General features: G+C 68.7%; 12 non-coding genes across 12 annotated transcripts; all 12 read right to left on the bottom strand.

Annotated features, from left to right (window-relative positions):
• Positions 1-795: 795 nt before the first annotated feature.
• On the bottom strand, positions 796-914 carry LOC132596240 (5S ribosomal RNA). The gene has a single exon (XR_009562339.1). It is a non-coding gene; the product is annotated as a 5S ribosomal RNA (ribosomal RNA).
• A 932-nt stretch (positions 915-1,846) lies between these two features.
• On the bottom strand, positions 1,847-1,965 carry LOC132596331 (5S ribosomal RNA). Its single transcript, XR_009562430.1, has one exon. It is a non-coding gene; the product is annotated as a 5S ribosomal RNA (ribosomal RNA).
• Positions 1,966-4,661: 2,696 nt separating this feature from the next.
• LOC132596342 (5S ribosomal RNA) lies at positions 4,662-4,780 on the bottom strand. Its single transcript, XR_009562441.1, has one exon. It is a non-coding gene; the product is annotated as a 5S ribosomal RNA (ribosomal RNA).
• Positions 4,781-7,481: 2,701 nt separating this feature from the next.
• On the bottom strand, positions 7,482-7,600 carry LOC132596353 (5S ribosomal RNA). Its single transcript, XR_009562452.1, has one exon. It is a non-coding gene; the product is annotated as a 5S ribosomal RNA (ribosomal RNA).
• Positions 7,601-10,307: 2,707 nt separating this feature from the next.
• LOC132596365 (5S ribosomal RNA) lies at positions 10,308-10,426 on the bottom strand. Its single transcript, XR_009562464.1, has one exon. It is a non-coding gene; the product is annotated as a 5S ribosomal RNA (ribosomal RNA).
• Positions 10,427-13,127: 2,701 nt separating this feature from the next.
• Positions 13,128-13,246, bottom strand: LOC132596246 (5S ribosomal RNA). The gene has a single exon (XR_009562345.1). It is a non-coding gene; the product is annotated as a 5S ribosomal RNA (ribosomal RNA).
• Positions 13,247-15,952: 2,706 nt separating this feature from the next.
• On the bottom strand, positions 15,953-16,071 carry LOC132596257 (5S ribosomal RNA). Its single transcript, XR_009562356.1, has one exon. It is a non-coding gene; the product is annotated as a 5S ribosomal RNA (ribosomal RNA).
• Positions 16,072-17,004: 933 nt separating this feature from the next.
• LOC132596268 (5S ribosomal RNA) lies at positions 17,005-17,123 on the bottom strand. The gene has a single exon (XR_009562367.1). It is a non-coding gene; the product is annotated as a 5S ribosomal RNA (ribosomal RNA).
• Positions 17,124-19,819: 2,696 nt separating this feature from the next.
• LOC132596279 (5S ribosomal RNA) lies at positions 19,820-19,938 on the bottom strand. The gene has a single exon (XR_009562378.1). It is a non-coding gene; the product is annotated as a 5S ribosomal RNA (ribosomal RNA).
• Positions 19,939-20,870: 932 nt separating this feature from the next.
• LOC132596290 (5S ribosomal RNA) lies at positions 20,871-20,989 on the bottom strand. The gene has a single exon (XR_009562389.1). It is a non-coding gene; the product is annotated as a 5S ribosomal RNA (ribosomal RNA).
• A 933-nt stretch (positions 20,990-21,922) lies between these two features.
• LOC132596301 (5S ribosomal RNA) lies at positions 21,923-22,041 on the bottom strand. The gene has a single exon (XR_009562400.1). It is a non-coding gene; the product is annotated as a 5S ribosomal RNA (ribosomal RNA).
• Positions 22,042-24,738: 2,697 nt separating this feature from the next.
• Positions 24,739-24,857, bottom strand: LOC132596312 (5S ribosomal RNA). The gene has a single exon (XR_009562411.1). It is a non-coding gene; the product is annotated as a 5S ribosomal RNA (ribosomal RNA).
• Between the last annotated feature and the right edge of the window lie 878 nt (positions 24,858-25,735).

Consider the following 25,735-nt stretch of genomic DNA (forward strand, 5'->3'; position numbering starts at 1 on the left):
AAAATATAGTGCTTTGGATTACCTCCCATCCGGGGGCAGCAGTGACCCAGCAAACCCTTCGGCGCTTGGCGCCCCGCCCAAGATCCCGCATGTCGCTCACAGGGACGTGGCCCCGGAGGCTTCAGGGCCCGGGGCCCGCGGTCCCTTGGGCATCGGCCCTGCCCGCCCACGCGGCCCTAGGCGCAGCCCGGCCGCAGCCCGGGCCGGCCCTCCTGCCCGACAGCAGCTGGCCCGAAGCCACTGGGAGCCACCATTGAGTCGCCACGGCCCCTCAGCCCCAGCAAGGCCACCCTTGCCCCCACACCCCCCGCCGAGCTCAGGACCCCGCCCCTGGTGGCCGGCAGGCCCGGGGAAGCGGCCCCTGCCCTCGATCCCGCTCCCGCACCCGGCCGCGGTGACACGCCAGAGGGGCGGGGTGGTGGTGGGGCGAGGATTTTGTCGGAGGGAGCTGTGGAGGGACACACCGGCACACAGGTGGCGGCGCCGGGGCTGGGCGCCGGTGGGGGCGGCCAGGTGCAGGTCGAGGGGCTCGCGGGCCGAAAGGACGGCAACTGGGCCCGAGGCGGAGTCTGGGTCCGGGCCGGCCACCCCGGCAGCGTCTGGGGTGCGGCTGCCTTCCAGGGCCGCCTTCTGGCCGCCTGGCCGGCCGGGCCGGCGGGGACCGACCCCGCCGGCGCACGCGGTGGTGGGAGGGGCCTGAGGAGGTGGGGCCTGCAGCGGGGCCCGGCGGGAGCGGAGCCGGCGGCCCCCGCCGCGGGCGAGTAAAGGAGAAGGCGGGCGGAGCGGGAGGCAAAAAGCCTACAGCACCCGGTATTCCCAGGCGGTCTCCCATCCAAGTACTAACCAGGCCCGACCCTGCTTAGCTTCCGAGATCAGACGAGATCGGGCGCGTTCAGGGTGGTATGGCCGTAGACGGGGGCGGGGGGCCGCGGGCGGCCTCTTGAGGCCCAGTTTCGCTGGCGCTGGCGCCTTAACGCCAGCCTGGCGGCCGGCCCGCCCCGGCAGGGCCCCCTCGCCCGCCCAGGCAGGGGCAACGGAGGTCTCGGGTATCGGGCGGCGGCGGAGGGTTTGGCGACCACCTCCCAGCCCAGGGCGGCCGTGACCCAGCAAACCCTTCGGCGCTTGGCGCCCCGCCCAAGATCCCGCACGTCGCTCACAGGGACGTGGCCCCGGAGGCTTCAGGGCCCGGGGCCCGCGGTCCCTTGGGCATCGGCCCTGCCCGCCCACGCGGCCCTAGGCGCAGCCCGGCCGCAGCCCGGGCCGGCCCTCCTGCCCGACAGCAGCTGGCCCGAAGCCACTGGGAGCCACCATTGAGTCGCCACGGCCCCTCAGCCCCGGCAAGGCCACCCTTGCCCCCACACCCCCCGCCGAGCTCAGGACCCCGCCCCTGGTGGCCGGCAGGCCCGGGGAAGCGGCCCCTGCCCTCGATCCCGCTCCCGCACCCGGCCGCGGTGACACGCCAGAGGGGCGGGGTGGGGGGGGGCTTTTGTCGGAGGGAGCTGTGGAGGGACACACCGGCACACAGGTGGCGGCGCCGGGGCTGGGCGCCGGTGGGGGCGGCCAGGTGCAGGTCGAGGGGCTCGCGGGCCGAAAGGACGGCAACTGGGCCCGCGGCGGAGTCTGGGTCCGGGCCAGCCACCCCGGGAGTGTCTGGGGTGCGGCTGCCTTCCAGGGCCGCCTTCTGGCCGCCTGGCCGGCCGGGCCGGCAGGGAGCGACCCCGCCGGCGCGCGCCGTGGTGGGAGGGGCCTGAGGAGGTGGGGCCTGCAGCGGGGCCCGGCGGGGGCGGAGCCGGCGGCCCCCGCCGCGGGCGAGTAAAGGAGAAGGCGGGCGGAGGGGGAGGCAAAAAGCCTACAGCACCCGGTATTCCCAGGCGGTCTCCCATCCAAGTACTAACCAGGCCCGACCCTGCTTAGCTTCCGAGATCAGACGAGATCGGGCGCGTTCAGGGTGGTATGGCCGTAGACGGGGGCGGGGGGCCGCGGGCGGCCTCTTGAGGCCCAGTTTCGCTGGCGCTGGCGCCTTAACGCCAGCCTGGCGGCCGGCCCGCCCCGGCAGGGCCCCCTCGCCCGCCCAGGCAGGGGCAACGGAGGTCTCGGGTATCGGGCGGCGGCGGAGGGTTTGGCGACCACCTCCCAGCCCAGGGCGGCCGTGACCCAGCAAACCCTTCGGCGCTTGGCGCCCCGCCCAAGATCCCGCACGTCGCTCACAGGGACGTGGCCCCGGAGGCTTCAGGGCCCGGGGCCCGCGGTCCCTTGGGCATCGGCCCTGCCCGCCCACGCGGCCCTAGGCGCAGCCCGGCCGCAGCCCGGGCCGGCCCTCCTGCCCGACAGCAGCTGGCCCGAAGCCACTGGGAGCCACCATTGAGTCGCCACGGCCCCTCAGCCCCGGCAAGGCCACCCTTGCCCCCACACCCCCCGCCGAGCTCAGGACCCCGCCCCTGGTGGCCGGCAGGCCCGGGGAAGCGGCCCCTGCCCTCGATCCCGCTCCCGCACCCGGCCGCGGTGACACGCCAGAGGGGCGGGGTGGGGGGGGGCTTTTGTCAGAGGGAGCTGTGGAGGGACACACCGGCACACAGGTGGCGGCGCCGGGGCTGGGCGCCGGTGGGGGCGGCCAGGTGCAGGTCGAGGGGCTCGCGGGCCGAAAGGACGGCAACTGGGCCCATGGCGGAGTCTGGGTCTGGAGGGCTCTGAGCCTCCATCCGCTCTGGTGCCTCGGGTCTACCGGCCCGACGCCTGGTAGCGCGACACCCCACCGGCCCACAGACGTAGCCTCCCCAGCTGTGCTCACAGCGAGTCCAACCGCAGCCTGCATCCCTCCACGGGACACTTGGATTACTCCCGCGATCCCCACGAGGTGCGGCACCCGGCGGCCGAATGGGCTGAGATCCTGCCCTTGCGGCGCCCTGTGGCCACCTCCGCCTCCCTCACGGTACTGGCCGAGGCCTCGGACCAGCGGGCCCCGGCTCCCAGCTCAGCGCTGCTCCTCCGCCCCTCTCACCTCCTGCCCGACGTCCAGGCTACCGAGCACCCTCCACCCCCGCCCACCTTCATGCCACTCAGCCGGAACCCGGGAGGCAATGCCAACTACCAGGTGTATGACAGTCTGGTGCTGAAGCGGCAACCGCAGGAGGGCCAAGCGCGGGCCAACTCGCTGCTACCTTCCACCTCGGCCTCCAGGCCCTCTCTGCACGGGAGCCAGACTGGGAAAATGAACTTACCAGCAGCAAGTGGGGGCAGGGGCAGGGGGCGGCAGGGCATGGAGAGAGGAATAAAGAGCGCCAGAGTCCAGGAAACATTGGTGGTCTGTGGCTTGGAAGCGCCACTCCTTCTGCCAGCCTGGGTCCCTGCGCTTGGCTTCCTGCAATAAGAAGCCAGTGTCCCCTTCTTGGCCTGAGGGTCCCTTTGGTTTAGTGGCCACAGTTCTGCCAGCAGGCCCCTCCTGGTCCTATACCATGCACTAAGTACATCTGCAGCTGCAGACTCCAAACCCCTGGTCTCTGGGCACCTCCTCTGTGTCTCAGCTGTCCCTGTCCACAGAGAGCCTCATACAAGAAGTTGCTTCCAAACTGGGAGGTTCCACATCTGGGCAGGTCCAGCTCCAGGCCCAGTGAAGGGCATGAAGAAGGCTGAGGCTCTGGACTCCAGCCAGGCCTTCAGCAGGCCTCTGAGGCCAAGGTCTTCCTAGTCTCAAGAGGGGCCAAGAGACGCAATGTGTCATTTGAACAAGTGAGTCAGCGGGCGGTGAGCGAATGAATGACCGCTCGAGGGGATGTATGCCGGCCACCGGGCCCTGTTTGACTGTCCAGGCTCAGCTTACCTGACCCTGGTTACCAGGGAATGCCACTCTGGGCCCTCCTTTTCATCCCCCTCCCTCACTGTGACCTCACCACCTGCCCCATTATGACCCAGTCTGGCTCCCAGTTAAAACTGGAGGGCAGAGGGCCCAGGCAGTCCTGGGACCAACGGCCATGGGTGAGCGAAACTACTACCGAGCCGAGCCGTTCACTGGCCCCATCCCCAGGAAATGCCAGGAGCAAGGATACTCAATTCTTCTGATCCCGGTCAGCTTCATCTTGCTCAACGTGGGGATCAACATGGTGACTATGGTCAGGGCAGGATCTGTGCAGCGCGGTTGGGGGAGCCCTGGGGTCTTGAAGGGGCTGAGGTGGGAGGGCTGCTGGGGTGTGACCGGGACAAGGGTTGGATTTCAGGGCTCACCCTGCTCCCGGCCTCCCCCCTCCCCTTCTTCCCTCAACTCTGGAGGCATCTGAAGAGATTCTTGCGGGCACTTTTCAATCGTATTTTCCACAAAGGTGAGTGGGCGCCGGCGTGGGTTCAGGGGATGTGGGCCTGTCCCCTTTCTTCTATCCCTGCCTTGATTCTCAGCCCCTCAGGAACCCAGGCCCTGACCCATCTCGCCTTTCCCCACAGACAAGCAAGCCAGCTGTGTAGGCACCCATCGCATGTGCATGCGCTGCTCCGTGGATCCCAAGAACCTGTGCTCAAGAGTTTCTTCCCACTTCTGCCATCGCCCAAGCTTCCTGCTCGGGCAGGTAAACCCACCTTGACTACTGCCTGCAGCGGGGCTCGGCGGGGGCGGAGCCGGCGGCCCCCCCGCCGCGGGCGAGTAAAGGAGAAGGCGGGCGGAGCGGGAGGCAAAAAGCCTACAGCACCCGGTATTCCCAGGCGGTCTCCCATCCAAGTACTAACCAGGCCCGACCCTGCTTAGCTTCCGAGATCAGACGAGATCGGGCGCGTTCAGGGTGGTATGGCCGTAGACGGGGGTGGGGGCGGGGGGCCGCGGGCGGCCTCTTGAGGCCCAGTTTCGCTGGCGCTGGCGCCTTAACGCCAGCCTGGCGGCCGGCCCGCCCCGGCAGGGCCCCCTCGCCCGCCCAGGCAGGGGCAACGGAGGTCTCGGGTATCGGGCGGCGGCGGAGGGTTTGGCGACCACCTCCCAGCCCAGGGCGGCCGTGACCCAGCAAACCCTTCGGCGCTTGGCGCCCCGCCCAAGATCCCGCACGTCGCTCACAGGGACGTGGCCCCGGAGGCTTCAGGGCCCGGGGCCCGCGGTCCCTTGGGCATCGGCCCTGCCCGCCCACGCGGCCCTAGGCGCAGCCCGGCCGCAGCCCGGGCCGGCCCTCCTGCCCGACAGCAGCTGGCCCGAAGCCACCGGGAGCCACCATTGAGTCGCCACGGCCCCTCAGCCCCGGCAAGGCCACCCTTGCCCCCACACCCCCCGCCGAGCTCAGGACCCCGCCCCTGGTGGCCGGCAGGCCCGGGGAAGCGGCCCCTGCCCTCGATCCCGCTCCCGCACCCGGCCGCGGTGACACGCCAGAGGGGCGGGGTGGGGGGGGGCTTTTGTCAGAGGGAGCTGTGGAGGGACACACCGGCACACAGGTGGCGGCGCCGGGGCTGGGCGCCGGTGGGGGCGGCCAGGTGCAGGTCGAGGGGCTCGCGGGCCGAAAGGACGGCAACTGGGCCCATGGCGGAGTCTGGGTCTGGAGGGCTCTGAGCCTCCATCCGCTCTGGTGCCTCGGGTCTACCGGCCCGACGCCTGGTAGCGCGACACCCCACCGGCCCACAGACGTAGCCTCCCCAGCTGTGCTCACAGCGAGTCCAACCGCAGCCTGCATCCCTCCACGGGACACTTGGATTACTCCCGCGATCCCCACGAGGTGCGGCACCCGGCGGCCGAATGGGCTGAGATCCTGCCCTTGCGGCGCCCTGTGGCCACCTCCGCCTCCCTCACGGTACTGGCCGAGGCCTCGGACCAGCGGGCCCCGGCTCCCAGCTCAGCGCTGCTCCTCCGCCCCTCTCACCTCCTGCCCGACGTCCAGGCTACCGAGCACCCTCCACCCCCGCCCACCTTCATGCCACTCAGCCGGAACCCGGGAGGCAATGCCAACTACCAGGTGTATGACAGTCTGGTGCTGAAGCGGCAACCGCAGGAGGGCCAAGCGCGGGCCAACTCGCTGCTACCTTCCACCTCGGCCTCCAGGCCCTCTCTGCACGGGAGCCAGACTGGGAAAATGAACTTACCAGCAGCAAGTGGGGGCAGGGGCAGGGGGCGGCAGGGCATGGAGAGAGGAATAAAGAGCGCCAGAGTCCAGGAAACATTGGTGGTCTGTGGCTTGGAAGCGCCACTCCTTCTGCCAGCCTGGGTCCCTGCGCTTGGCTTCCTGCAATAAGAAGCCAGTGTCCCCTTCTTGGCCTGAGGGTCCCTTTGGTTTAGTGGCCACAGTTCTGCCAGCAGGCCCCTCCTGGTCCTATACCATGCACTAAGTACATCTGCAGCTGCAGACTCCAAACCCCTGGTCTCTGGGCACCTCCTCTGTGTCTCAGCTGTCCCTGTCCACAGAGAGCCTCATACAAGAAGTTGCTTCCAAACTGGGAGGTTCCACATCTGGGCAGGTCCAGCTCCAGGCCCAGTGAAGGGCATGAAGAAGGCTGAGGCTCTGGACTCCAGCCAGGCCTTCAGCAGGCCTCTGAGGCCAAGGTCTTCCTAGTCTCAAGAGGGGCCAAGAGACGCAATGTGTCATTTGAACAAGTGAGTCAGCGGGCGGTGAGCGAATGAATGACCGCTCGAGGGGATGTATGCCGGCCACCGGGCCCTGTTTGACTGTCCAGGCTCAGCTTACCTGACCCTGGTTACCAGGGAATGCCACTCTGGGCCCTCCTTTTCATCCCCCTCCCTCACTGTGACCTCACCACCTGCCCCATTATGACCCAGTCTGGCTCCCAGTTAAAACTGGAGGGCAGAGGGCCCAGGCAGTCCTGGGACCAACGGCCATGGGTGAGCGAAACTACTACCGAGCCGAGCCGTTCACTGGCCCCATCCCCAGGAAATGCCAGGAGCAAGGATACTCAATTCTTCTGATCCCGGTCAGCTTCATCTTGCTCAACGTGGGGATCAACATGGTGACTATGGTCAGGGCAGGATCTGTGCAGCGCGGTTGGGGGAGCCCTGGGGTCTTGAAGGGGCTGAGGTGGGAGGGCTGCTGGGGTGTGACCGGGACAAGGGTTGGATTTCAGGGCTCACCCTGCTCCCGGCCTCCCCCCTCCCCTTCTTCCCTCAACTCTGGAGGCATCTGAAGAGATTCTTGCGGGCACTTTTCAATCGTATTTTCCACAAAGGTGAGTGGGCGCCGGCGTGGGTTCAGGGGATGTGGGCCTGTCCCCTTTCTTCTATCCCTGCCTTGATTCTCAGCCCCTCAGGAACCCAGGCCCTGACCCATCTCGCCTTTCCCCACAGACAAGCAAGCCAGCTGTGTAGGCACCCATCGCATGTGCATGCGCTGCTCCGTGGATCCCAAGAACCTGTGCTCAAGAGTTTCTTCCCACTTCTGCCATCGCCCAAGCTTCCTGTTCGGGCAGGTAAACCCACCTTGACTACTGCCTGCAGCGGGGCTCGGCGGGGGCGGAGCCGGCGGCCCCCCGCCGCGGGCGAGTAAAGGAGAAGGCGGGCGGAGCGGGAGGCAAAAAGCCTACAGCACCCGGTATTCCCAGGCGGTCTCCCATCCAAGTACTAACCAGGCCCGACCCTGCTTAGCTTCCGAGATCAGACGAGATCGGGCGCGTTCAGGGTGGTATGGCCGTAGACGGGGGGGGGGGGGGGGCGGGGGGCCGCGGGCGGCCTCTTGAGGCCCAGTTTCGCTGGCGCTGGCGCCTTAACGCCAGCCTGGCGGCCGGCCCGCCCCGGCAGGGCCCCCTCGCCCGCCCAGGCAGGGGCAACGGAGGTCTCGGGTATCGGGCGGCGGCGGAGGGTTTGGCGACCACCTCCCAGCCCAGGGCGGCCGTGACCCAGCAAACCCTTCGGCGCTTGGCGCCCCGCCCAAGATCCCGCACGTCGCTCACAGGGACGTGGCCCCGGAGGCTTCAGGGCCCGGGGCCCGCGGTCCCTTGGGCATCGGCCCTGCCCGCCCACGCGGCCCTAGGCGCAGCCCGGCCGCAGCCCGGGCCGGCCCTCCTGCCCGACAGCAGCTGGCCCGAAGCCACCGGGAGCCACCATTGAGTTGCCACGGCCCCTCAGCCCCGGCAAGGCCACCCTTGCCCCCACACCCCCCGCCGAGCTCAGGACCCCGCCCCTGGTGGCCGGCAGGCCCGGGGAAGCGGCCCCTGCCCTCGATCCCGCTCCCGCACCCGGCCGCGGTGACACGCCAGAGGGGCGGGGTGGGGGGGGGCTTTTGTCAGAGGGAGCTGTGGAGGGACACACCGGCACACAGGTGGCGGCGCCGGGGCTGGGCGCCGGTGGGGGCGGCCAGGTGCAGGTCGAGGGGCTCGCGGGCCGAAAGGACGGCAACTGGGCCCATGGCGGAGTCTGGGTCTGGAGGGCTCTGAGCCTCCATCCGCTCTGGTGCCTCGGGTCTACCGGCCCGACGCCTGGTAGCGCGACACCCCACCGGCCCACAGACGTAGCCTCCCCAGCTGTGCTCACAGCGAGTCCAACCGCAGCCTGCATCCCTCCACGGGACACTTGGATTACTCCCGCGATCCCCACGAGGTGCGGCACCCGGCGGCCGAATGGGCTGAGATCCTGCCCTTGCGGCGCCCTGTGGCCACCTCCGCCTCCCTCACGGTACTGGCCGAGGCCTCGGACCAGCGGGCCCCGGCTCCCAGCTCAGCGCTGCTCCTCCGCCCCTCTCACCTCCTGCCCGACGTCCAGGCTACCGAGCACCCTCCACCCCCGCCCACCTTCATGCCACTCAGCCGGAACCCGGGAGGCAATGCCAACTACCAGGTGTATGACAGTCTGGTGCTGAAGCGGCAACCGCAGGAGGGCCAAGCGCGGGCCAACTCGCTGCTACCTTCCACCTCGGCCTCCAGGCCCTCTCTGCACGGGAGCCAGACTGGGAAAATGAACTTACCAGCAGCAAGTGGGGGCAGGGGCAGGGGGCGGCAGGGCATGGAGAGAGGAATAAAGAGCGCCAGAGTCCAGGAAACATTGGTGGTCTGTGGCTTGGAAGCGCCACTCCTTCTGCCAGCCTGGGTCCCTGCGCTTGGCTTCCTGCAATAAGAAGCCAGTGTCCCCTTCTTGGCCTGAGGGTCCCTTTGGTTTAGTGGCCACAGTTCTGCCAGCAGGCCCCTCCTGGTCCTATACCATGCACTAAGTACATCTGCAGCTGCAGACTCCAAACCCCTGGTCTCTGGGCACCTCCTCTGTGTCTCAGCTGTCCCTGTCCACAGAGAGCCTCATACAAGAAGTTGCTTCCAAACTGGGAGGTTCCACATCTGGGCAGGTCCAGCTCCAGGCCCAGTGAAGGGCATGAAGAAGGCTGAGGCTCTGGACTCCAGCCAGGCCTTCAGCAGGCCTCTGAGGCCAAGGTCTTCCTAGTCTCAAGAGGGGCCAAGAGACGCAATGTGTCATTTGAACAAGTGAGTCAGCGGGCGGTGAGCGAATGAATGACCGCTCGAGGGGATGTATGCCGGCCACCGGGCCCTGTTTGACTGTCCAGGCTCAGCTTACCTGACCCTGGTTACCAGGGAATGCCACTCTGGGCCCTCCTTTTCATCCCCCTCCCTCACTGTGACCTCACCACCTGCCCCATTATGACCCAGTCTGGCTCCCAGTTAAAACTGGAGGGCAGAGGGCCCAGGCAGTCCTGGGACCAACGGCCATGGGTGAGCGAAACTACTACCGAGCCGAGCCGTTCACTGGCCCCATCCCCAGGAAATGCCAGGAGCAAGGATACTCAATTCTTCTGATCCCGGTCAGCTTCATCTTGCTCAACGTGGGGATCAACATGGTGACTATGGTCAGGGCAGGATCTGTGCAGCGCGGTTGGGGGAGCCCTGGGGTCTTGAAGGGGCTGAGGTGGGAGGGCTGCTGGGGTGTGACCGGGACAAGGGTTGGATTTCAGGGCTCACCCTGCTCCCGGCCTCCCCCCTCCCCTTCTTCCCTCAACTCTGGAGGCATCTGAAGAGATTCTTGCGGGCACTTTTCAATCGTATTTTCCACAAAGGTGAGTGGGCGCCGGCGTGGGTTCAGGGGATGTGGGCCTGTCCCCTTTCTTCTATCCCTGCCTTGATTCTCAGCCCCTCAGGAACCCAGGCCCTGACCCATCTCGCCTTTCCCCACAGACAAGCAAGCCAGCTGTGTAGGCACCCATCGCATGTGCATGCGCTGCTCCGTGGATCCCAAGAACCTGTGCTCAAGAGTTTCTTCCCACTTCTGCCATCGCCCAAGCTTCCTGCTCGGGCAGGTAAACCCACCTTGACTACTGCCTGCAGCGGGGCTCGGCGGGGGCGGAGCCGGCGGCCCCCCCGCCGCGGGCGAGTAAAGGAGAAGGCGGGCGGAGCGGGAGGCAAAAAGCCTACAGCACCCGGTATTCCCAGGCGGTCTCCCATCCAAGTACTAACCAGGCCCGACCCTGCTTAGCTTCCGAGATCAGACGAGATCGGGCGCGTTCAGGGTGGTATGGCCGTAGACGGGGGTGGGGGCGGGGGGCCGCGGGCGGCCTCTTGAGGCCCAGTTTCGCTGGCGCTGGCGCCTTAACGCCAGCCTGGCGGCCGGCCCGCCCCGGCAGGGCCCCCTCGCCCGCCCAGGCAGGGGCAACGGAGGTCTCGGGTATCGGGCGGCGGCGGAGGGTTTGGCGACCACCTCCCAGCCCAGGGCGGCCGTGACCCAGCAAACCCTTCGGCGCTTGGCGCCCCGCCCAAGATCCCGCACGTCGCTCACAGGGACGTGGCCCCGGAGGCTTCAGGGCCCGGGGCCCGCGGTCCCTTGGGCATCGGCCCTGCCCGCCCACGCGGCCCTAGGCGCAGCCCGGCCGCAGCCCGGGCCGGCCCTCCTGCCCGACAGCAGCTGGCCCGAAGCCACCGGGAGCCACCATTGAGTCGCCACGGCCCCTCAGCCCCGGCAAGGCCACCCTTGCCCCCACACCCCCCGCCGAGCTCAGGACCCCGCCCCTGGTGGCCGGCAGGCCCGGGGAAGCGGCCCCTGCCCTCGATCCCGCTCCCGCACCCGGCCGCGGTGACACGCCAGAGGGGCGGGGTGGGGGGGGGCTTTTGTCAGAGGGAGCTGTGGAGGGACACACCGGCACACAGGTGGCGGCGCCGGGGCTGGGCGCCGGTGGGGGCGGCCAGGTGCAGGTCGAGGGGCTCGCGGGCCGAAAGGACGGCAACTGGGCCCATGGCGGAGTCTGGGTCTGGAGGGCTCTGAGCCTCCATCCGCTCTGGTGCCTCGGGTCTACCGGCCCGACGCCTGGTAGCGCGACACCCCACCGGCCCACAGACGTAGCCTCCCCAGCTGTGCTCACAGCGAGTCCAACCGCAGCCTGCATCCCTCCACGGGACACTTGGATTACTCCCGCGATCCCCACGAGGTGCGGCACCCGGCGGCCGAATGGGCTGAGATCCTGCCCTTGCGGCGCCCTGTGGCCACCTCCGCCTCCCTCACGGTACTGGCCGAGGCCTCGGACCAGCGGGCCCCGGCTCCCAGCTCAGCGCTGCTCCTCCGCCCCTCTCACCTCCTGCCCGACGTCCAGGCTACCGAGCACCCTCCACCCCCGCCCACCTTCATGCCACTCAGCCGGAACCCGGGAGGCAATGCCAACTACCAGGTGTATGACAGTCTGGTGCTGAAGCGGCAACCGCAGGAGGGCCAAGCGCGGGCCAACTCGCTGCTACCTTCCACCTCGGCCTCCAGGCCCTCTCTGCACGGGAGCCAGACTGGGAAAATGAACTTACCAGCAGCAAGTGGGGGCAGGGGCAGGGGGCGGCAGGGCATGGAGAGAGGAATAAAGAGCGCCAGAGTCCAGGAAACATTGGTGGTCTGTGGCTTGGAAGCGCCACTCCTTCTGCCAGCCTGGGTCCCTGCGCTTGGCTTCCTGCAATAAGAAGCCAGTGTCCCCTTCTTGGCCTGAGGGTCCCTTTGGTTTAGTGGCCACAGTTCTGCCAGCAGGCCCCTCCTGGTCCTATACCATGCACTAAGTACATCTGCAGCTGCAGACTCCAAACCCCTGGTCTCTGGGCACCTCCTCTGTGTCTCAGCTGTCCCTGTCCACAGAGAGCCTCATACAAGAAGTTGCTTCCAAACTGGGAGGTTCCACATCTGGGCAGGTCCAGCTCCAGGCCCAGTGAAGGGCATGAAGAAGGCTGAGGCTCTGGACTCCAGCCAGGCCTTCAGCAGGCCTCTGAGGCCAAGGTCTTCCTAGTCTCAAGAGGGGCCAAGAGACGCAATGTGTCATTTGAACAAGTGAGTCAGCGGGCGGTGAGCGAATGAATGACCGCTCGAGGGGATGTATGCCGGCCACCGGGCCCTGTTTGACTGTCCAGGCTCAGCTTACCTGACCCTGGTTACCAGGGAATGCCACTCTGGGCCCTCCTTTTCATCCCCCTCCCTCACTGTGACCTCACCACCTGCCCCATTATGACCCAGTCTGGCTCCCAGTTAAAACTGGAGGGCAGAGGGCCCAGGCAGTCCTGGGACCAACGGCCATGGGTGAGCGAAACTACTACCGAGCCGAGCCGTTCACTGGCCCCATCCCCAGGAAATGCCAGGAGCAAGGATACTCAATTCTTCTGATCCCGGTCAGCTTCATCTTGCTCAACGTGGGGATCAACATGGTGACTATGGTCAGGGCAGGATCTGTGCAGCGCGGTTGGGGGAGCCCTGGGGTCTTGAAGGGGCTGAGGTGGGAGGGCTGCTGGGGTGTGACCGGGACAAGGGTTGGATTTCAGGGCTCACCCTGCTCCCGGCCTCCCCCCTCCCCTTCTTCCCTCAACTCTGGAGGCATCTGAAGAGATTCTTGCGGGCACTTTTCAATCGTATTTTCCACAAAGGTGAGTGGGCGCCGGCGTGGGTTCAGGGGATGTGGGCCTGTCCCCTTTCTTCTATCCCTGCCTTGATTCTCAGCCCCTCAGGAACCCAGGCCCTGACCCATCTCGCCTTTCCCCACAGACAAGCAAGCCAGCTGTGTAGGCACCCATCGCATGTGCATGCGCTGCTCCGTGGATCCCAAGAACCTGTGCTCAAGAGTTTCTTCCCACTTCTGCCATCGCCCAAGCTTCCTGTTCGGGCAGGTAAACCCACCTTGACTACTGCCTGCAGCGGGGCTCGGCGGGGGCGGAGCCGGCGGCCCCCCGCCGCGGGCGAGTAAAGGAGAAGGCGGGCGGAGCGGGAGGCAAAAAGCCTACAGCACCCGGTATTCCCAGGCGGTCTCCCATCCAAGTACTAACCAGGCCCGACCCTGCTTAGCTTCCGAGATCAGACGAGATCGGGCGCGTTCAGGGTGGTATGGCCGTAGACGGGGGGGGGGGGGGGCGGGGGGCCGCGGGCGGCCTCTTGAGGCCCAGTTTCGCTGGCGCTGGCGCCTTAACGCCAGCCTGGCGGCCGGCCCGCCCCGGCAGGGCCCCCTCGCCCGCCCAGGCAGGGGCAACGGAGGTCTCGGGTATCGGGCGGCGGCGGAGGGTTTGGCGACCACCTCCCAGCCCAGGGCGGCCGTGACCCAGCAAACCCTTCGGCGCTTGGCGCCCCGCCCAAGATCCCGCACGTCGCTCACAGGGACGTGGCCCCGGAGGCTTCAGGGCCCGGGGCCCGCGGTCCCTTGGGCATCGGCCCTGCCCGCCCACGCGGCCCTAGGCGCAGCCCGGCCGCAGCCCGGGCCGGCCCTCCTGCCCGACAGCAGCTGGCCCGAAGCCACCGGGAGCCACCATTGAGTTGCCACGGCCCCTCAGCCCCGGCAAGGCCACCCTTGCCCCCACACCCCCCGCCGAGCTCAGGACCCCGCCCCTGGTGGCCGGCAGGCCCGGGGAAGCGGCCCCTGCCCTCGATCCCGCTCCCGCACCCGGCCGCGGTGACACGCCAGAGGGGCGGGGTGGGGGGGGGCTTTTGTCAGAGGGAGCTGTGGAGGGACACACCGGCACACAGGTGGCGGCGCCGGGGCTGGGCGCCGGTGGGGGCGGCCAGGTGCAGGTCGAGGGGCTCGCGGGCCGAAAGGACGGCAACTGGGCCCATGGCGGAGTCTGGGTCTGGAGGGCTCTGAGCCTCCATCCGCTCTGGTGCCTCGGGTCTACCGGCCCGACGCCTGGTAGCGCGACACCCCACCGGCCCACAGACGTAGCCTCCCCAGCTGTGCTCACAGCGAGTCCAACCGCAGCCTGCATCCCTCCACGGGACACTTGGATTACTCCCGCGATCCCCACGAGGTGCGGCACCCGGCGGCCGAATGGGCTGAGATCCTGCCCTTGCGGCGCCCTGTGGCCACCTCCGCCTCCCTCACGGTACTGGCCGAGGCCTCGGACCAGCGGGCCCCGGCTCCCAGCTCAGCGCTGCTCCTCCGCCCCTCTCACCTCCTGCCCGACGTCCAGGCTACCGAGCACCCTCCACCCCCGCCCACCTTCATGCCACTCAGCCGGAACCCGGGAGGCAATGCCAACTACCAGGTGTATGACAGTCTGGTGCTGAAGCGGCAACCGCAGGAGGGCCAAGCGCGGGCCAACTCGCTGCTACCTTCCACCTCGGCCTCCAGGCCCTCTCTGCACGGGAGCCAGACTGGGAAAATGAACTTACCAGCAGCAAGTGGGGGCAGGGGCAGGGGGCGGCAGGGCATGGAGAGAGGAATAAAGAGCGCCAGAGTCCAGGAAACATTGGTGGTCTGTGGCTTGGAAGCGCCACTCCTTCTGCCAGCCTGGGTCCCTGCGCTTGGCTTCCTGCAATAAGAAGCCAGTGTCCCCTTCTTGGCCTGAGGGTCCCTTTGGTTTAGTGGCCACAGTTCTGCCAGCAGGCCCCTCCTGGTCCTATACCATGCACTAAGTACATCTGCAGCTGCAGACTCCAAACCCCTGGTCTCTGGGCACCTCCTCTGTGTCTCAGCTGTCCCTGTCCACAGAGAGCCTCATACAAGAAGTTGCTTCCAAACTGGGAGGTTCCACATCTGGGCAGGTCCAGCTCCAGGCCCAGTGAAGGGCATGAAGAAGGCTGAGGCTCTGGACTCCAGCCAGGCCTTCAGCAGGCCTCTGAGGCCAAGGTCTTCCTAGTCTCAAGAGGGGCCAAGAGACGCAATGTGTCATTTGAACAAGTGAGTCAGCGGGCGGTGAGCGAATGAATGACCGCTCGAGGGGATGTATGCCGGCCACCGGGCCCTGTTTGACTGTCCAGGCTCAGCTTACCTGACCCTGGTTACCAGGGAATGCCACTCTGGGCCCTCCTTTTCATCCCCCTCCCTCACTGTGACCTCACCACCTGCCCCATTATGACCCAGTCTGGCTCCCAGTTAAAACTGGAGGGCAGAGGGCCCAGGCAGTCCTGGGACCAACGGCCATGGGTGAGCGAAACTACTACCGAGCCGAGCCGTTCACTGGCCCCATCCCCAGGAAATGCCAGGAGCAAGGATACTCAATTCTTCTGATCCCGGTCAGCTTCATCTTGCTCAACGTGGGGATCAACATGGTGACTATGGTCAGGGCAGGATCTGTGCAGCGCGGTTGGGGGAGCCCTGGGGTCTTGAAGGGGCTGAGGTGGGAGGGCTGCTGGGGTGTGACCGGGACAAGGGTTGGATTTCAGGGCTCACCCTGCTCCCGGCCTCCCCCCTCCCCTTCTTCCCTCAACTCTGGAGGCATCTGAAGAGATTCTTGCGGGCACTTTTCAATCGTATTTTCCACAAAGGTGAGTGGGCGCCGGCGTGGGTTCAGGGGATGTGGGCCTGTCCCCTTTCTTCTATCCCTGCCTTGATTCTCAGCCCCTCAGGAACCCAGGCCCTGACCCATCTCGCCTTTCCCCACAGACAAGCAAGCCAGCTGTGTAGGCACCCATCGCATGTGCATGCGCTGCTCCGTGGATCCCAAGAACCTGTGCTCAAGAGTTTCTTCCCACTTCTGCCATCGCCCAAGCTTCCTGCTCGGGCAGGTAAACCCACCTTGACTACTGCCTGCAGCGGGGCTCGGCGGGGGCGGAGCCGGCGGCCCCCCCGCCGCGGGCGAGTAAAGGAGAAGGCGGGCGGAGCGGGAGGCAAAAAGCCTACAGCACCCGGTATTCCCAGGCGGTCTCCCATCCAAGTACTAACCAGGCCCGACCCTGCTTAGCTTCCGAGATCAGACGAGATCGGGCGCGTTCAGGGTGGTATGGCCGTAGACGGGGGCGGTGGGCCGCGGGCGGCCTCTTGAGGCCCAGTTTCGCTGGCGCTGGCGCCTTAACGCCAGCCTGGCGGCCGGCCCGCCCCGGCAGGGCCCCCTCGCCCGCCCAGGCAGGGGCAACGGAGGTCTCGGGTATCGGGCGGCGGCGGAGGGTTTGGCGACCACCTCCCAGCCCAGGGCGGCCGTGACCCAGCAAACCCTTCGGCGCTTGGCGCCCCGCCCAAGATCCCGCACGTCGCTCACAGGGACGTGGCCCCGGAGGCTTCAGGGCCCGGGGCCCGCGGTCCCTTGGGCATCGGCCCTGCCGGCCCACGCGGCCCTAGGCGCAGCCCGGCCGCAGCCCGGGCCGGCCCTCCTGCCCGACAGCAGCTGGCCCGAAGCCACTGGGAGCCACCATTGAGTCGCCACGGCCCCTCAGCCCCGGCAAGGCCACCCTTGCCCCCAACACCCCCCGCCGAGCTCAGGACCCCGACCCTGGTGGCCGGCAGGCCCGGGGAAGCGGCCCCTGCCCTCGATCCCGCTCCCGCACCCGGCCGCGGTGACACGCCAGAGGGGCGGGGTGGGGGGGGGCTTTTGTCGGAGGGAGGTGTGGAGGGACACACCGGCACACAGGTGGCGGCGCCGGGGCTGGGCGCCGGTGGGGGCGGCCAGGTGCAGGTCGAGGGGCTCGCGGGCCGAAAGGACGGCAACTGGGCCCGCGGCGGAGTCTGGGTCCGGGCCAGCCACCCCGGGAGCGTCTGGGGTGCGCCTGCCTTCCAGGGCCGCCTTCTGGCCGCCTGGCCGGCCGGGCCGGCGGGGAGCGACCCCGCCGGCGCGCGCCGTGGTGGGAGGGGCCTGAGGAGGTGGGGCCTGCAGCGGGGCCCGGCGGGGGCGGAGCCGGCGGCCCCCGCCGCGGGCGAGTAAAGGAGAAGGCGGGCGGAGGGGGAGGCAAAAAGCCTACAGCACCCGGTATTCCCAGGCGGTCTCCCATCCAAGTACTAACCAGGCCCGACCCTGCTTAGCTTCCGAGATCAGACGAGATCGGGCGCGTTCAGGGTGGTATGGCCGTAGACGGGGGCGGGGGGCCGCGGGCGGCCTCTTGAGGCCCAGTTTCGCTGGCGCTGGCGCCTTAACGCCAGCCTGGCGGCCGGCCCGCCCCGGCAGGGCCCCCTCGCCCGCCCAGGCAGGGGCAACGGAGGTCTCGGGTATCGGGCGGCGGCGGAGGGTTTGGCGACCACCTCCCAGCCCAGGGCGGCCGTGACCCAGCAAACCCTTCGGCGCTTGGCGCCCCGCCCAAGATCCCGCACGTCGCTCACAGGGACGTGGCCCCGGAGGCTTCAGGGCCCGGGGCCCGCGGTCCCTTGGGCATCGGCCCTGCCCGCCCACGCGGCCCTAGGCGCAGCCCGGCCGCAGCCCGGGCCGGCCCTCCTGCCCGACAGCAGCTGGCCCGAAGCCACCGGGAGCCACCATTGAGTCGCCACGGCCCCTCAGCCCCGGCAAGGCCACCCTTGCCCCCACACCCCCCGCCGAGCTCAGGACCCCGCCCCTGGTGGCCGGCAGGCCCGGGGAAGCGGCCCCTGCCCTCGATCCCGCTCCCGCACCCGGCCGCGGTGACACGCCAGAGGGGCGGGGTGGGGGGGGGCTTTTGTCGGAGGGAGCTGTGGAGGGACACACCGGCACACAGGTGGCGGCGCCGTGGCTGGGCGCCGGTGGGGGCGGCCAGGTGCAGGTCGAGGGGCTCGCGGGCCGAAAGGACGGCAACTGGGCCCATGGCGGAGTCTGGGTCTGGAGGGCTCTGAGCCTCCATCCGCTCTGGTGCCTCGGGTCTACCGGCCCGACACCTGGTAGCGCGACACCCCACCGGCCCACAGACGTAGCCTCCCCAGCTGTGCTCACAGCGAGTCCAACCGCAGCCTGCATCCCTCCACGGGACACTTGGATTACTCCCGCGATCCCCACGAGGTGCGGCACCCGGCGGCCGAATGGGCTGAGATCCTGCCCTTGCGGCGCCCTGTGGCCACCTCCGCCTCCCTCACGGTACTGGCCGAGGCCTCGGACCAGCGGGCCCCGGCTCCCAGCTCAGCGCTGCTCCTCCGCCCCTCTCACCTCCTGCCCGACGTCCAGGCTACCGAGCACCCTCCACCCCCGCCCACCTTCATGCCACTCAGCCGGAACCCGGGAGGCAATGCCAACTACCAGGTGTATGACAGTCTGGTGCTGAAGCGGCAACCGCAGGAGGGCCAAGCGCGGGCCAACTCGCTGCTACCTTCCACCTCGGCCTCCAGGCCCTCTCTGCACGGGAGCCAGACTGGGAAAATGAACTTACCAGCAGCAAGTGGGGGCAGGGGCAGGGGGCGGCAGGGCATGGAGAGAGGAATAAAGAGCGCCAGAGTCCAGGAAACATTGGTGGTCTGTGGCTTGGAAGCGCCACTCCTTCTGCCAGCCTGGGTCCCTGCGCTTGGCTTCCTGCAATAAGAAGCCAGTGTCCCCTTCTTGGCCTGAGGGTCCCTTTGGTTTAGTGGCCACAGTTCTGCCAGCAGGCCCCTCCTGGTCCTATACCATGCACTAAGTACATCTGCAGCTGCAGACTCCAAACCCCTGGTCTCTGGGCACCTCCTCTGTGTCTCAGCTGTCCCTGTCCACAGAGAGCCTCATACAAGAAGTTGCTTCCAAACTGGGAGGTTCCACATCTGGGCAGGTCCAGCTCCAGGCCCAGTGAAGGGCATGAAGAAGGCTGAGGCTCTGGACTCCAGCCAGGCCTTCAGCAGGCCTCTGAGGCCAAGGTCTTCCTAGTCTCAAGAGGGGCCAAGAGACGCAATGTGTCATTTGAACAAGTGAGTCAGCGGGCGGTGAGCGAATGAATGACCGCTCGAGGGGATGTATGCCGGCCACCGGGCCCTGTTTGACTGTCCAGGCTCAGCTTACCTGACCCTGGTTACCAGGGAATGCCACTCTGGGCCCTCCTTTTCATCCCCCTCCCTCACTGTGACCTCACCACCTGCCCCATTATGACCCAGTCTGGCTCCCAGTTAAAACTGGAGGGCAGAGGGCCCAGGCAGTCCTGGGACCAACGGCCATGGGTGAGCGAAACTACTACCGAGCCGAGCCGTTCACTGGCCCCATCCCCAGGAAATGCCAGGAGCAAGGATACTCAATTCTTCTGATCCCGGTCAGCTTCATCTTGCTCAACGTGGGGATCAACATGGTGACTATGGTCAGGGCAGGATCTGTGCAGCGCGGTTGGGGGAGCCCTGGGGTCTTGAAGGGGCTGAGGTGGGAGGGCTGCTGGGGTGTGACCGGGACAAGGGTTGGATTTCAGGGCTCACCCTGCTCCCGGCCTCCCCCCTCCCCTTCTTCCCTCAACTCTGGAGGCATCTGAAGAGATTCTTGCGGGCACTTTTCAATCGTATTTTCCACAAAGGTGAGTGGGCGCCGGCGTGGGTTCAGGGGATGTGGGCCTGTCCCCTTTCTTCTATCCCTGCCTTGATTCTCAGCCCCTCAGGAACCCAGGCCCTGACCCATCTCGCCTTTCCCCACAGACAAGCAAGCCAGCTGTGTAGGCACCCATCGCATGTGCATGCGCTGCTCCGTGGATCCCAAGAACCTGTGCTCAAGAGTTTCTTCCCACTTCTGCCATCGCCCAAGCTTCCTGCTCGGGCAGGTAAACCCACCTTGACTACTGCCTGCAGCGGGGCTCGGCGGGGGCGGAGCCGGCGGCCCCCCCGCCGCGGGCGAGTAAAGGAGAAGGCGGGCGGAGCGGGAGGCAAAAAGCCTACAGCACCCGGTATTCCCAGGCGGTCTCCCATCCAAGTACTAACCAGGCCCGACCCTGCTTAGCTTCCGAGATCAGACGAGATCGGGCGCGTTCAGGGTGGTATGGCCGTAGACGGGGGCGGTGGGCCGCGGGCGGCCTCTTGAGGCCCAGTTTCGCTGGCGCTGGCGCCTTAACGCCAGCCTGGCGGCCGGCCCGCCCCGGCAGGGCCCCCTCGCCCGCCCAGGCAGGGGCAACGGAGGTCTCGGGTATCGGGCGGCGGCGGAGGGTTTGGCGACCACCTCCCAGCCCAGGGCGGCCGTGACCCAGCAAACCCTTCGGCGCTTGGCGCCCCGCCCAAGATCCCGCACGTCGCTCACAGGGACGTGGCCCCGGAGGCTTCAGGGCCCGGGGCCCGCGGTCCCTTGGGCATCGGCCCTGCCCGCCCACGCGGCCCTAGGCGCAGCCCGGCCGCAGCCCGGGCCGGCCCTCCTGCCCGACAGCAGCTGGCCCGAAGCCACTGGGAGCCACCATTGAGTCGCCACGGCCCCTCAGCCCCGGCAAGGCCACCCTTGCCCCCAACACCCCCCGCCGAGCTCAGGACCCCGACCCTGGTGGCCGGCAGGCCCGGGGAAGCGGCCCCTGCCCTCGATCCCGCTCCCGCACCCGGCCGCGGTGACACGCCAGAGGGGCGGGGTGGGGGGGGGCTTTTGTCGGAGGGAGGTGTGGAGGGACACACCGGCACACAGGTGGCGGCGCCGGGGCTGGGCGCCGGTGGGGGCGGCCAGGTGCAGGTCGAGGGGCTCGCGGGCCGAAAGGACGGCAACTGGGCCCGCGGCGGAGTCTGGGTCCGGGCCAGCCACCCCGGGAGCGTCTGGGGTGCGCCTGCCTTCCAGGGCCGCCTTCTGGCCGCCTGGCCGGCCGGGTCGGCGGGGAGCGCCCCGCCGGCGCGCGCCGTGGTGGGAGGGGCCTGAGGAGGTGGGGCCTGCAGCGGGGCCCGGCGGGGGCGGAGCCGGCGGCCCCCGCCGCGGGCGAGTAAAGGAGAAGGCGGGCGGAGCGGGAGGCAAAAAGCCTACAGCACCCGGTATTCCCAGGCGGTCTCCCATCCAAGTACTAACCAGGCCCGACCCTGCTTAGCTTCCGAGATCAGACGAGATCGGGCGCGTTCAGGGTGGTATGGCCGTAGACGGGGGCGGTGGGCCGCGGGCGGCCTCTTGAGGCCCAGTTTCGCTGGCGCTGGCTCCTTAACGCCAGCCTGGCGGCCGGCCCGCCCCGGCAGGGCCCCCTCGCCCGCCCAGGCAGGGGCAACGGAGGTCTCGGGTATCGGGCGGCGGCGGAGGGTTTGGCGACCACCTCCCAGCCCAGGGCGGCCGTGACCCAGCAAACCCTTCGGCGCTTGGCGCCCCGCCCAAGATCCCGCACGTCGCTCACAGGGACGTGGCCCCGGAGGCTTCAGGGCCCGGGGCCCGCGGTCCCTTGGGCATCGGCCCTGCCCGCCCACGCGGCCCTAGGCGCAGCCCGGCCGCAGCCCGGGCCGGCCCTCCTGCCCGACAGCAGCTGGCCCGAAGCCACTGGGAGCCACCATTGAGTCGCCACGGCCCCTCAGCCCCGGCAAGGCCACCCTTGCCCCCAACACCCCCCGCCGAGCTCAGGACCCCGCCCCTGGTGGCCGGCAGGCCCGGGGAAGCGGCCCCTGCCCTCGATCCCGCTCCCGCACCCGGCCGCGGTGACACGCCAGAGGGGCGGGGTTGTGGGGGGCTTTTGTCGGAGGGACCTGTGGAGGGACACACCGGCACACAGGTGGCGGCGCCGGGGCTGGGCGCCGGTGGGGGCGGCCAGGTGCAGGTCGAGGGGCTCGCGGGCCGAAAGGACGGCAACTGGGCCCGCGGCGGAGTCTGGGTCCGGGCCAGCCACCCCGGGAGCGTCTGGGGTGCGGCTGCCTTCCAGGGCCGCCTTCTGGCCGCCTGGCCGGCCTGGCCGGCGGGGAGCGACCCCGCCGGCGCGCGCCGTGGTGGGAGGGGCCTGAGGAGGTGGGGCCTGCAGCGGGGCCCGGCGGGGGCGGAGCCGGCGGCCCCCGCCGCGGGCGAGTAAAGGAGAAGGCGGGCGGAGCGGGAGGCAAAAAGCCTACAGCACCCGGTATTCCCAGGCGGTCTCCCATCCAAGTACTAACCAGGCCCGACCCTGCTTAGCTTCCGAGATCAGACGAGATCGGGCGCGTTCAGGGTGGTATGGCCGTAGACGGGGGCGGGGGGCCGCGGGCGGCCTCTTGAGGCCCAGTTTCGCTGGCGCTGGCGCCTTAACGCCAGCCTGGCGGCCGGCCCGCCCCGGCAGGGCCCCCTCGCCCGCCCAGGCAGGGGCAACGGAGGTCTCGGGTATCGGGCGGCGGCGGAGGGTTTGGCGACCACCTCCCAGCCCAGGGCGGCCGTGACCCAGCAAACCCTTCGGCGCTTGGCGCCCCGCCCAAGATCCCGCACGTCGCTCACAGGGACGTGGCCCCGGAGGCTTCAGGGCCCGGGGCCCGCGGTCCCTTGGGCATCGGCCCTGCCCGCCCACGCGGCCCTAGGCGCAGCCCGGCCGCAGCCCGGGCCGGCCCTCCTGCCCGACAGCAGCTGGCCCGAAGCCACCGGGAGCCACCATTGAGTCGCCACGGCCCCTCAGCCCCGGCAAGGCCACCCTTGCCCCCACACCCCCCGCCGAGCTCAGGACCCCGCCCCTGGTGGCCGGCAGGCCCGGGGAAGCGGCCCCTGCCCTCGATCCCGCTCCCGCACCCGGCCGCGGTGACACGCCAGAGGGGCGGGGTGGGGGTGGGGCTTTTGTCGGAGGGAGCTGTGGAGGGACACACCGGCACACAGGTGGCGGCGCCGGGGCTGGGCGCCGGTGGGGGCGGCCAGGTGCAGGTCGAGGGGCTCGCGGGCCGAAAGGACGGCAACTGGGCCCATGGCGGAGTCTGGGTCTGGAGGGCTCTGAGCCTCCATCCGCTCTGGTGCCTCGGGTCTACCGGCCCGACGCCTGGTAGCGCGACACCCCACCGGCCCACAGACGTAGCCTCCCCAGCTGTGCTCACAGCGAGTCCAACCGCAGCCTGCATCCCTCCACGGGACACTTGGATTACTCCCGCGATCCCCACGAGGTGCGGCACCCGGCGGCCGAATGGGCTGAGATCCTGCCCTTGCGGCGCCCTGTGGCCACCTCCGCCTCCCTCACGGTACTGGCCGAGGCCTCGGACCAGCGGGCCCCGGCTCCCAGCTCAGCGCTGCTCCTCCGCCCCTCTCACCTCCTGCCCGACGTCCAGGCTACCGAGCACCCTCCACCCCCGCCCACCTTCATGCCACTCAGCCGGAACCCGGGAGGCAATGCCAACTACCAGGTGTATGACAGTCTGGTGCTGAAGCGGCAACCGCAGGAGGGCCAAGCGCGGGCCAACTCGCTGCTACCTTCCACCTCGGCCTCCAGGCCCTCTCTGCACGGGAGCCAGACTGGGAAAATGAACTTACCAGCAGCAAGTGGGGGCAGGGGCAGGGGGCGGCAGGGCATGGAGAGAGGAATAAAGAGCGCCAGAGTCCAGGAAACATTGGTGGTCTGTGGCTTGGAAGCGCCACTCCTTCTGCCAGCCTGGGTCCCTGCGCTTGGCTTCCTGCAATAAGAAGCCAGTGTCCCCTTCTTGGCCTGAGGGTCCCTTTGGTTTAGTGGCCACAGTTCTGCCAGCAGGCCCCTCCTGGTCCTATACCATGCACTAAGTACATCTGCAGCTGCAGACTCCAAACCCCTGGTCTCTGGGCACCTCCTCTGTGTCTCAGCTGTCCCTGTCCACAGAGAGCCTCATACAAGAAGTTGCTTCCAAACTGGGAGGTTCCACATCTGGGCAGGTCCAGCTCCAGGCCCAGTGAAGGGCATGAAGAAGGCTGAGGCTCTGGACTCCAGCCAGGCCTTCAGCAGGCCTCTGAGGCCAAGGTCTTCCTAGTCTCAAGAGGGGCCAAGAGACGCAATGTGTCATTTGAACAAGTGAGTCAGCGGGCGGTGAGCGAATGAATGACCGCTCGAGGGGATGTATGCCGGCCACCGGGCCCTGTTTGACTGTCCAGGCTCAGCTTACCTGACCCTGGTTACCAGGGAATGCCACTCTGGGCCCTCCTTTTCATCCCCCTCCCTCACTGTGACCTCACCACCTGCCCCATTATGACCCAGTCTGGCTCCCAGTTAAAACTGGAGGGCAGAGGGCCCAGGCAGTCCTGGGACCAACGGCCATGGGTGAGCGAAACTACTACCGAGCCGAGCCGTTCACTGGCCCCATCCCCAGGAAATGCCAGGAGCAAGGATACTCAATTCTTCTGATCCCGGTCAGCTTCATCTTGCTCAACGTGGGGATCAACATGGTGACTATGGTCAGGGCAGGATCTGTGCAGCGCGGTTGGGGGAGCCCTGGGGTCTTGAAGGGGCTGAGGTGGGAGGGCTGCTGGGGTGTGACCGGGACAAGGGTTGGATTTCAGGGCTCACCCTGCTCCCGGCCTCCCCCCTCCCCTTCTTCCCTCAACTCTGGAGGCATCTGAAGAGATTCTTGCGGGCACTTTTCAATCGTATTTTCCACAAAGGTGAGTGGGCGCCGGCGTGGGTTCAGGGGATGTGGGCCTGTCCCCTTTCTTCTATCCCTGCCTTGATTCTCAGCCCCTCAGGAACCCAGGCCCTGACCCATCTCGCCTTTCCCCACAGACAAGCAAGCCAGCTGTGTAGGCACCCATCGCATGTGCATGCGCTGCTCCGTGGATCCCAAGAACCTGTGCTCAAGAGTTTCTTCCCACTTCTGCCATCGCCCAAGCTTCCTGCTCGGGCAGGTAAACCCACCTTGACTACTGCCTGCAGCGGGGCTCGGCGGGGGCGGAGCCGGCGGCCCCCCCGCCGCGGGCGAGTAAAGGAGAAGGCGGGCGGAGCGGGAGGCAAAAAGCCTACAGCACCCGGTATTCCCAGGCGGTCTCCCATCCAAGTACTAACCAGGCCCGACCCTGCTTAGCTTCCGAGATCAGACGAGATCGGGCGCGTTCAGGGTGGTATGGCCGTAGACGGGGGCGGTGGGCCGCGGGCGGCCTCTTGAGGCCCAGTTTCGCTGGCGCTGGCGCCTTAACGCCAGCCTGGCGGCCGGCCCGCCCCGGCAGGGCCCCCTCGCCCGCCCAGGCAGGGGCAACGGAGGTCTCGGGTATCGGGCGGCGGCGGAGGGTTTGGCGACCACCTCCCAGCCCAGGGCGGCCGTGACCCAGCAAACCCTTCGGCGCTTGGCGCCCCGCCCAAGATCCCGCACGTCGCTCACAGGGACGTGGCCCCGGAGGCTTCAGGGCCCGGGGCCCGCGGTCCCTTGGGCATCGGCCCTGCCCGCCCACGCGGCCCTAGGCGCAGCCCGGCCGCAGCCCGGGCCGGCCCTCCTGCCCGACAGCAGCTGGCCCGAAGCCACTGGGAGCCACCATTGAGTCGCCACGGCCCCTCAGCCCCGGCAAGGCCACCCTTGCCCCCAACACCCCCCGCCGAGCTCAGGACCCCGCCCCTGGTGGCCGGCAGGCCCGGGGAAGCGGCCCCTGCCCTCGATCCCGCTCCCGCACCCGGCCGCGGTGACACGCCAGAGGGGCGGGGTTGTGGGGGGCTTTTGTCGGAGGGACCTGTGGAGGGACACACCGGCACACAGGTGGCGGCGCCGGGGCTGGGCGCCGGTGGGGGCGGCCAGGTGCAGGTCGAGGGGCTCGCGGGCCGAAAGGACGGCAACTGGGCCCGCGGCGGAGTCTGGGTCCGGGCCAGCCACCCCGGGAGCGTCTGGGGTGCGGCTGCCTTCCAGGGCCGCCTTCTGGCCGCCTGGCCGGCCTGGCCGGCGGGGAGCGACCCCGCCGGCGCGCGCCGTGGTGGGAGGGGCCTGAGGAGGTGGGGCCTGCAGCGGGGCCCGGCGGGGGCGGAGCC

Source organism: Globicephala melas, unplaced genomic scaffold (genome assembly GCF_963455315.2).
Source record: "Globicephala melas unplaced genomic scaffold, mGloMel1.2 SCAFFOLD_172, whole genome shotgun sequence".
Taxonomy (NCBI): Eukaryota; Metazoa; Chordata; class Mammalia; order Artiodactyla; family Delphinidae; genus Globicephala; species Globicephala melas.